The 9,534-nt window shown below is 45.7% G+C and overlaps 1 protein-coding gene across 1 annotated transcript in view; it reads right to left on the minus strand.

Annotated features, from left to right (window-relative positions):
• RIMBP2 (RIMS binding protein 2) overlaps positions 1 to 9,127 on the minus strand; it is a 98,769-nt gene extending 89,642 nt beyond the window's left edge. The window contains exons 1-2 of the mRNA XM_084820015.1: positions 9,044 to 9,127; positions 3,511 to 3,633 (exon numbers count right to left, since the gene is read on the minus strand). The gene's annotated coding sequence lies outside the window, so the exon portion shown is untranslated. The remainder of the gene's footprint in view (positions 1 to 3,510; positions 3,634 to 9,043) is intronic.
• Between the last annotated feature and the right edge of the window lie 407 nt (positions 9,128 to 9,534).

Below are 9,534 nucleotides of genomic sequence, written 5' to 3' on the forward strand. Positions count from 1 at the left end.
TTGCAGTCCAGCACATCTGGAGGGCACCAGGTTGGGAAAGGCTGGCTTAAAGTGATGGACTAGGGCTGGTAAAGCCCAGGTTCGAATCCCCACTCAGCTATGAAGCTCACGGGGTGACCATGGGCTAGTCACACTCACTCAGCTTAACTGACGTCACAGGGTTGTTGTGAGGAGAACATGGGGGAAGAGCCAGGTTCACCACCTTCAGTTCCTTGGAGGAAAGGCAGGGCATCAATGGAATAAATTAGAGATGTGTGCAAAGGGCCTCTCAAAATTTTCCAGCCTACTTGTGAGCAGAGAAATTGGGGGGACAATTTTGCCAAATTTCTCCTAGGGGAGGAGACATTCTCCAACAGTTTCTCACAGATAGGGCTCACTATTGGCAGGGGCTGTTGCACAGGTTCGTTCTTTTTTTCCTCAGGGTTTTTGGTTTATTGCACTGCTTCTGTAGGAGGCAACAGCATCAACTGTGCTGAGGCTCCCACTTTTTGAGGCAGAACTTTGAATTTCTTTTGGTGGTATTCTTTAGCTTACCTAATCACTGCAAGGTGACCGAGGGTGCTGTGTGTGTGTTTTTTCGGTCTCTCTCTCTCTCTCTCTCTCTCTCTCTCTCTCTCACACACACACACACATCTTTCCATTGCTCTGCAGCCTGCCAGGCCACCTTGCACCTTCTAAACTGAAAAAGCCCCATGGGAGGAATTACCTCATGATGGCTTTAACTGAATTGCCGGAAGCCGAGGAGGCTGTGGGCTGCCACAGAGATTATTGAACAATGACAGACAGGACACTCATGCACACTCCTCAGCCATCACATAAGTAAGGTAAGCACAAGAACCCCAAACCCAACACATAAGAATTTCTCCAGAATTTCTCCTCCTTTGAATTTCTTTTCAAAGCAATTTCTTTTCTATCAAATTAGATGAGAATGGTTGCAAAAAATGTGGGATAAATTTTTGGTACAGAACTATAGTAAATACATTTAGAGGGGGACAAGGATATTTACTTTAGCTGCAAGAGTGGAGACAAACAGTATGTACGCTTCTACCAGGCACCAGATCTATTACCACACATCATGTCGGTTCTCCAGTGAGAGACACATACCCCTGCACCTCAATATGCTTCCAGATTTCAGCTAACTCTCTGCATCTGTCTGCCCCAAAATGGCCTTGTTTGTTCCTTCACACTGCAAGGAGCCTCTAGATCAGAATTTTCATCTGTGGTGTGTATGTTAACCTTTTCCTTGCACAACACGATCCAAATGAAAACCATCCCAACACATCTGTGTCCCCACCCCCATCCCGTTGCAAATGCTATTTGCTCAGGGAAGGAAACTACTATCAGTGCTAATGGTTAACCCCCCCCCCACTCACCATGGTCCTGAATAGGGCCCCCAAAGCTGCCTGCCCTCTTCCCAAAGACAGACATATTAAATGTGATCAACGATTTAACATAGCATGCCATTTGGCCCTTTTGTCAGAGGTAAGGAGCACAGAAGAAGAGATTTAAGAGGAATGCAGATCGTTCAGAACATTCCTTGGCAAATGAGTCATTACTTTTTTGCTTTTTACTTTAAAAAATGTCAGACCTGTGGTATGCTGGAACTCCTCTTAAATGGGACACTATTGGGAATTTGAGGGGAAAGCAAACCAATTCTGTTCCTGGGGTTCGCTTGAGATTGGAGTAGCAAAAAGCCCAGAGGGAAACTGCATGTTTTAGAAGCCACTGCAAGACAAAGCATGGTGGAATACTAAGGCAAACAAATAAATTTTGGAGGCAGGGAGAGGCAGATTATAAGATGCTGTGAAGGATCCCCTCCATCATGCCTGGATCCAGATTCAGCTGAGAGAGCCCTCTCCCTCCTGCTACCAGCTGTCACTGCTGAGGCCATCAGATTCAGAAGGAGAGAAAGCAGCAGCCCTTCCACTGTGTCCATGACCTGCTAAGAATCTAGTGCCTGAAATGGCTTTTTTCCTCCTCCCTCCCAATCCCCTTTCTTTTTGTGTCATGTTTCCTAGACTGTATGCCTGTGGGCAGGGAGTGTCTTAAGAAATATACCTGGCCTTGGGAATTATTTTGGCTAAAGGGTGGGATAAAGATGCAATAAATAAATAGATGAGAAGGACTGAAGCTGTAGGCAACACAGGGCCTCCAAGGACCAGAACTTACACAGTTAATATAATTTTGATTTAAGCGGATGTAGGATCAGGTCTCAGAAAAGACAACAAAGCTACTTGGAGAGAGAGAGAGAGAGAGAGAATGTGTATGTATGTACACACACACACACACACACACAGACACACACACAATGTCTGTGCAAAGAGTCCCAGCTTGGCTGTACTTTACTGAAGTATATTTAAAGGAAATGCATATGTGAAGACTGGCCAATGGAAAGTTAAGTGTTGCTGTGACATCAGCACCCAATAGACTAATCCAGCCCTGGAAACCCAAGCATTATTTTGAGGGGCCCAGTCCAAACTTGTAACACAGGCCCCCTTCCACACACACATACCATGCTCCTTTCCCATACATACATTCTCATGAATGATTTTGTAACCTTCTTATGTTTCTGGCTGCCTAATTTGAATTTATAGCCAGATGTGGCTGTAAGATGTGTACGTGTGGACACTAGACTAGTACACTTTATTCTAGACTAGTACACTTTATTCTAGACAAGGGCTGGGCCAGCAACTCAGTGTTCAGAATGTTGCTGGTTCTGCTCTAACATCACTTCTGATTGGCTCAAGCAAATCTCATAAGATCTGGATAACAGATAAGTAGATAAAGGAGGGAGCAATCCTATGGCCGCTAGACAGTGGCTAGATGGCCATAGGATATGTTGTTTTCTGTGAACCAACCTTGGAGCCTGCACTCCGAGGTTGGTTCCTGGAGAACCAACCTCCCTTCACTTCTGTGCTGCCTTGGAGGCAGCATGTAACAGCCAAAAGAGGAGCATGTCTGGGTGTGTTCTGGGGTAGCAGAAACGCCTGTACAACACATCCAATGTGTCATACAGCAGCCTCCTCCCCTGCTCGACTGTCTAGCCAAAAATGAAGGGCAGGAACAGCGACGATCCCCTCCGTGCTTTTCCTGCCCTTCATCGGATAGGTGGCTGCCTCCAAGTTCGGAGGCGGTTGCCTATCTGAATAAGTTTCCATAAATATCTTCAAGCCTGATCTACAATTTAGTCCCCATTTTATTTCTGTAAGGTAAAGGGGTTGCATCCTTGGCCAACACCTCTGCCCTGGGTCTCCAGGCATGGTAAACTGTACTCCCCCCCCACACACACACACACCACCACCACCCCATGCTTGGGCTCTGCCCTGCCTTCCCCTCTATTGAAATATTTCAAGACTCCGCACTCAGTGTCAAGCTGGGCCTTCTGTGTGTTTTAAACATTACCGCTATTAATTGGCTGAGCATCCTGCTAACAACAACAGGCATTTATATAGCATACTGGAGAGTCCAAACCACTTTCACATATACTTTCTCAATTATCTCTCTGCATACCTTTAGGACTTGCTCTAGGTTCTCCAGTTTGGCTTGGAGCTGGTGTTTTTCCTTCACAGCCAAATCCCGTTCTTTGGTCACTGCGGCGAGGGTTTCTCTAAGCTGATCATAGTCTGTTTTCACCTATAAAAACAACGAAAGGAAAAACCATGAGAGCACAAAATTGCTGCCTAAACAACAACAGAGAAAAAAAAACTGTGAGTCCATAAAGCTGCCTTTCAACAGACTCCTTCAACATGAAAGAAGAACTATATGATTAATTATTGTTCCCCAAAACGATTTAACTGGTTAGGCCTCATCTGGAGTACTGTGTCCAGTTCTGGGCACCACAATTTAAGAAGAATGCAGACAAACTGGAGAGGGTTCAGAGGAAGGAAAGGAAGATGTTCAGGGGACTGGAAAGAAAGCCCTATGAGGAGAGATTGAAAGAACTGAGCATGGTTAGCCTTGAGAAGAGAAGACTGAGGGGAGATAGGATAGCGCTCTTCAAGTATTTGCAAGGTTGTCACAGAGAGGAAGGCCAGGATCTCTTCTCGATCATCCCAGAATGCAGGACATGGAATACTGGGCTCAAGTTACAGGAAGCCAGATGCTGGCTCACCATCAGGTAAATCTTCCTGACTATTAGAGCAATACAACAATGGAACCAATGACCTAGGGAGGTGGTGGGCTCTCCCACACTGGAGGCATTCAAGATGAAGCTGGACAGCATCTGTCAGGGATGCTTTGACTTGGATTCCTGCATTGAGCAGGGGGTTGGACTCGATGGTCTTGTAGGCCCCTTCCAACCTTACTATTCTATGATCCTATGATCACCCAAGAATCTTTGGGGCAGTTCACTCACTCACCCAGCTGGTGATCCTATGTATGTGGTAGAGGAGTGGGTGAATACACAGGAGGGGGGGTATAGATAGCCTGGAAGAAATGTGTTACATGGGCACAGGTCAGAATATGGTTGTGTGAACATCATGGGTGCCTACTGAAGAGTGGTCATGACATCACTGATGTATGAATCACACTATCTCTTAGGATTCAGGCCAGCATCAAGGGTAGGCAAAATCAGGCACCTGCCAAGGGCCACACTCCAGCAGAGATGCACTGACAAGAGCCCCTGGAGTTGCTCCTCCTTGTCAGCCTTGCAACCTGCTTGTTCACCTGCCTCTCGCTCAGATGATAGTGGCAATGAGAATGTCATGGCCTACTTGCTCACTGGCTTTCTGCCTCTTAGGCGGGCAAGTGGTAGCAATGATAAGAAAGAGGATGAGGAGCTATAGCAGCTGGTGACAGTGATGGAGAGAAGGTAGACTCAGTGAGGGAGGAGAGCCATTGAGGGTGTCTTGCCCAAGGGCCCTGAAAAACCTGGAGCCAGCACTGCTTAGGGACACAGAAAAAAAATGCCAAACATGGGTGCAAAATTCAGCTTCCCGATGATCTCAGCTAAATTAAAAACAACAGCAGCAGTGTTCTAGCCCTTAAGGTTGGAAAAGAAAAGATTTCCTCAAACATTTGTAGGCAATGCCTTGGAAAGCCAGAGGAACTGCTGAATAAATTTTCCAGTTGTGAGAAGGATCTGCCTTAGCGATCATGCACATCCATTGGCATTGGAGCCAATGCATCCTGCATCCGCTCCAGCACTTCAATTTCTAGGGAACTGAGCTCTGAAGAATGGCAGTTCTAGCAACTCACACTACAAATCTGAACATGCCATCCCACAAAAGGCAAACAACAGGGACAGAATAAGGACATTGATTTATGCAGGGACAGGTACTGAAGAATAGGACCACCACCCATTAAACAGGGATAGCTGGAACATATGCAACTGCTGTGTCTGAGCTCAGAATTTGGTTTTCTTTCATACAGAATCTGAATTTTTTAATTCATTTATTTGGCACAGTGGGGCACCCCCACCCCCCGCCGCCCTGTGCTGGTTGGCACTTAAACACAGCACACAGCCAATAGAAACTTATTATCTTCTCCTCTCCTCTGATTTTGGCCCTGAATTGGGTGCACGTCTGCAACCTATTTAGTTTGTCCCATACGCAATATGCTTGTGGAGCCCGTCAATCGCATTGATGTGTGTTTATAAGAGTGGATCTAATGATGGCTTCAGCAAGCTGCTATCTAAGGAACATATGGGGCATACATGAAATGAAAATCACATCATGGCAGAAAGGGATGGCTGACCTAGTTTGAAGGACTAGTAGATACTGTCCTCCTCCTTAGATAATGCTTTGCTCTGGGATGAACTGCAAAAGTGTAGCTATATCAGCCTGTTACACCCAACTTACACACACACACACACACACACAGGCAATATGAAGAGTACCAGATTTATCATGGCAGAAACGAGAAACCACAATAAATCTGTTAGCCCTTAAGGTGACGTGAGATTCTTTTTTGTATTTACTCTGGGATAATACATCATTCAGCAAATCTAAAACAAGATGTTCAGAAACATGGTTGCAGAGTTCCATGGGGCTTGCCTAATGGCATACCCACACCATAGAACAGGGGTGTTGAACCTCTTTCAGTCTAAGGGCCAAATTCTGGCTTGGAGAAAATCTTGGGGGCTGCATTCCAGTGGTGGATGGGGCTGAAAACAAAAGGGGCAGGTCTAAAATAGCAGCATATTTTAGCTTGCCAGTAACTAAGCCTTAGGAGAGGCATTTCAACCTTCTAGAATGGGGGGAAATTGTACAAAATTTGGGAAACTTCCAAGTGATTGATGATGGGGGAAAGAGGGCCCCAAGGTCTGAGGTTCTTCACCCCTGCCATAGATTTTCCAAACTAGGCTCAAGTTACCTGAGGGTAGATTTTTGGTAGAGCATTAAGAGAAACATCTTGACAGCAAGGGGACTTCAACATTGGAACCAATTACGCAGAGGGGTGGTGGGCTCTCCTTCACTGGGGTCTGGAAGCAGAGGCTGAACAACCATCTGTCAGGGATGTTCCAGCTTTGGGTCTGCTGCAACAAGCAGGGGTTGGACTAGATAGCCTCTGAGCACCCGCCCAGAGTCTATGTTTCTATAGTTTCATAGTCAGTCATTCTCCTCAAGAAATCCTGGGAATTGTAGATCTGTCTAAAAATGGCTAGGGATTTTTTAACAGAAAAAATGTAGTACACTCGTCAAACTATAAGCTACTCCAGGGCATGGGCTGAAATTAGCCTGGGATGAACTGGCAGATCACTGGATGATTTGCAATAGATCGGCAAGAGTTTCTGACTCCCAAGTGTTCAACAGCAAGAGCAAAAAAAAGGCTCCCCCACACTAGGCATGGCGGAGAATTCCGCCACGGATTTCAGTGAGGCTGAATGTACTGGCATTCGGCCTCCCGAAACCTGTGGCAGAACAGCCTCCCACCCCCCGCCACCCTGCGGAATCCCCCCCAGGACGAAGCTTACTTGGGGTGGATGTTCCAGTGGCGGTGGCTCCGGCGGCGGCAGCTGCGGACGCAAATGGCAGCCGCCGTAGCGGCTGCCATTTGTGTCCTGCCAGGCTGCCGTGATACGCTACGTAAGTATTTACGTAGCCTATCACGGCAAAGAGCAGCGGCGCAAACAGCAGCCGCTATGCTGTTTGCGCCACTGCTCTTTCCATGATAGGCTAAGTAAGTATTTACGTAGCCTATCACAGCAGCCTGGCAGGACGCAAATGGCAGCCGCTACGGCGGCCGCCATTTGCATCTGCAGCAGCCGGCCATGGCTGGAACTCTGGCTGCGGACAGCCCTGGCTGGCAGCTCTGCGGAGCTGCCGCGGAGCAGAGCCGGCCCAGGGAGGATTCCGGGGGGGGGGGGACAGAGCGCCTCCCCCCCACCACAAATCCAAGCTGCAAAAAGGTGACTTTCGTACATCCCTACCCCACACACAATTATGCTGATAGAAGCCCTGATTGGTAGGGTGTCTGTAAGTCTCCAAATGGAAGTCACTGCGCCAGCCTCTATCTGAATACCAATTAGTTCCAGGCAGACTTAAGGAGAAGAGAGAGGTACACACGCACACACACACAATTTCTGACTATATATAATTAAGAAACCTGATAATTAATTTTCCTCTCTCATCCACAGCTATCAGCACGCAGATTGTGAAACAGGGCTCAGAAGTGTTACCGAGAACGTGGACAAGCAAACATCTCCATTTATTCCAAGCTCTTCCTGACAGGCTCCAAACCCCCATCCCAAAACAACCACACTTCCCACTGTAGTTGTCAGTGAAGGTAATGCACAACTTTCACAATGAAGGCCACACCAACTGCCTTTTGGCATCCTGCAGAGTGTGGACTTTGCAAACCTTTCTAAGCCACTGGAGCACCTTCACCAACACAAGCCTGCCTGTACACTGAGGTCATCTTCGGAAACCTTCTTCCAGGTACCCCTGCCATCTGAAATGAGGCAGATGGTGATGGGGGAAAGGGGCCATCCACCTATGGAGTGCTTCCCCCAAAGGAGGCTCCAATGTCTTGTTGGCTCCCAACAAAGACCTTTTTTTAGGGTGCAATCCTATGCATGTGTAGATAGAAAAGAACACAATTAACACAAAGGAGAAGGTTCTCAAAACACAGTCCATGCAGAAAATAAAGGTTATTGGTTATTAAGTGGGTATATTTGTAATTGAACAATATAAATATAGTGCATTTTTTATGAAACAACAGTTATGATTGTTGTTAACTGGTGAAATAGTTAGTATTATTTGTTGATGAGATCTCCAGATTATACCCATTTCATTACTTCATCAAAATCATCTTAGAGCCAACAAAAATTCCTCTGTTGAAACAACATTTCTAAGTCATGAAGGGCAGCTGAATTCTTCCTCCAGCCTATGATATGCCTCTTACATACCACTCATGAGTCTTCAAAAAAAAAAAAAAAACAAACTCTGACCACAGAATTTACCAGGGTTCTTTTGTTTTTTCTTCTTGCCCCAAACAAAGCTGTAATGAAGAAAACATTAACAGCATCTGTATATCGACAGAGATAATTCTTGGTAATTCAAATACTAACCTTCAATGTGGGATCTTCAGTTTTTCTTATTTTGGCTTAGAAATAATACATAGATGCTGCTAATGTTCTTTTCTTGTAGGACAGTAGGAAAAAAAATAGAACGCTGATAAATTCTGTGGTTAGAGAGATGTTTTGTCTCCCACACTGAAGGTTAGTATTTGAATTACCAAGTTATCTCTGTATTGGAAAAAATATATAGGACTTATTTTCTGTCTAAACATGCATAGGATTGCACCCTTATTTTCCCTAAGCCTTCAAACAAAATTTTATTGTGCTATTTGAAGCTGCGTTTATCCGCAGCCCTTTGATTATATCATTGTTGCACTGTGCATGCTTTTATCCATTTCTTTGTAAGCTGCCTTGGAAACATTAATACTGAAAATCAGTATATGGATACGTAAAATCAATAAAGTCCTGAGCACAGGCCAAGAAGCCAGGTGATTCATCCCCATGGTTGTTTTTTTTACCAAATCTGAGGCACAGGGATAAATGAAGCACAAGAATGGGTTCATTATCTGCCTCCTGAGATATTACCTGGTCATACTGCCGTGCCTTGTGGGAGATGCTCGCATATTGGAGGCTCAGGCGATTCTTTTCGTACACAGCATCCTTCAGTTCATTTTCCTAAAATGAAAGAGAAAAAGTTCTGAAGCACATCTTATTTAACTACCTCAATTAACCAGTGGGGTATGCCTTTGATATATGTACGTCATTGTGGGATCTGTAGTTTGGTGAGCATTTAGTTTATTTTTAAACTCTGTACCATGTTTTTATCCAGAAAGTTGGATTCCAGTGCGGTGTCCATAAAACCTCAATCGTCAATGTAAAACTAAAACTGCAATATACATTAAGGGCACAATCCTAACTACATAGGTGGCAACCTCTGACCTGGGAGGCATCCGCCTATCCAAAGCAAGGCAGGAGAGGCACGGGAGGGATCATTCCCTCCGCGCCTCTCCTGCCTTGCTATTTTTCACTACACAGCCATTTTCGGCTGTCTAGCAGTGGGGAGGGGGCAACCGGGA

Source organism: Heloderma suspectum, chromosome 13 (assembly GCF_057233095.1).
Source record: "Heloderma suspectum isolate Gila_16-S chromosome 13, 16-S_ref, whole genome shotgun sequence".
Taxonomy (NCBI): Eukaryota; Metazoa; Chordata; class Lepidosauria; order Squamata; family Helodermatidae; genus Heloderma; species Heloderma suspectum.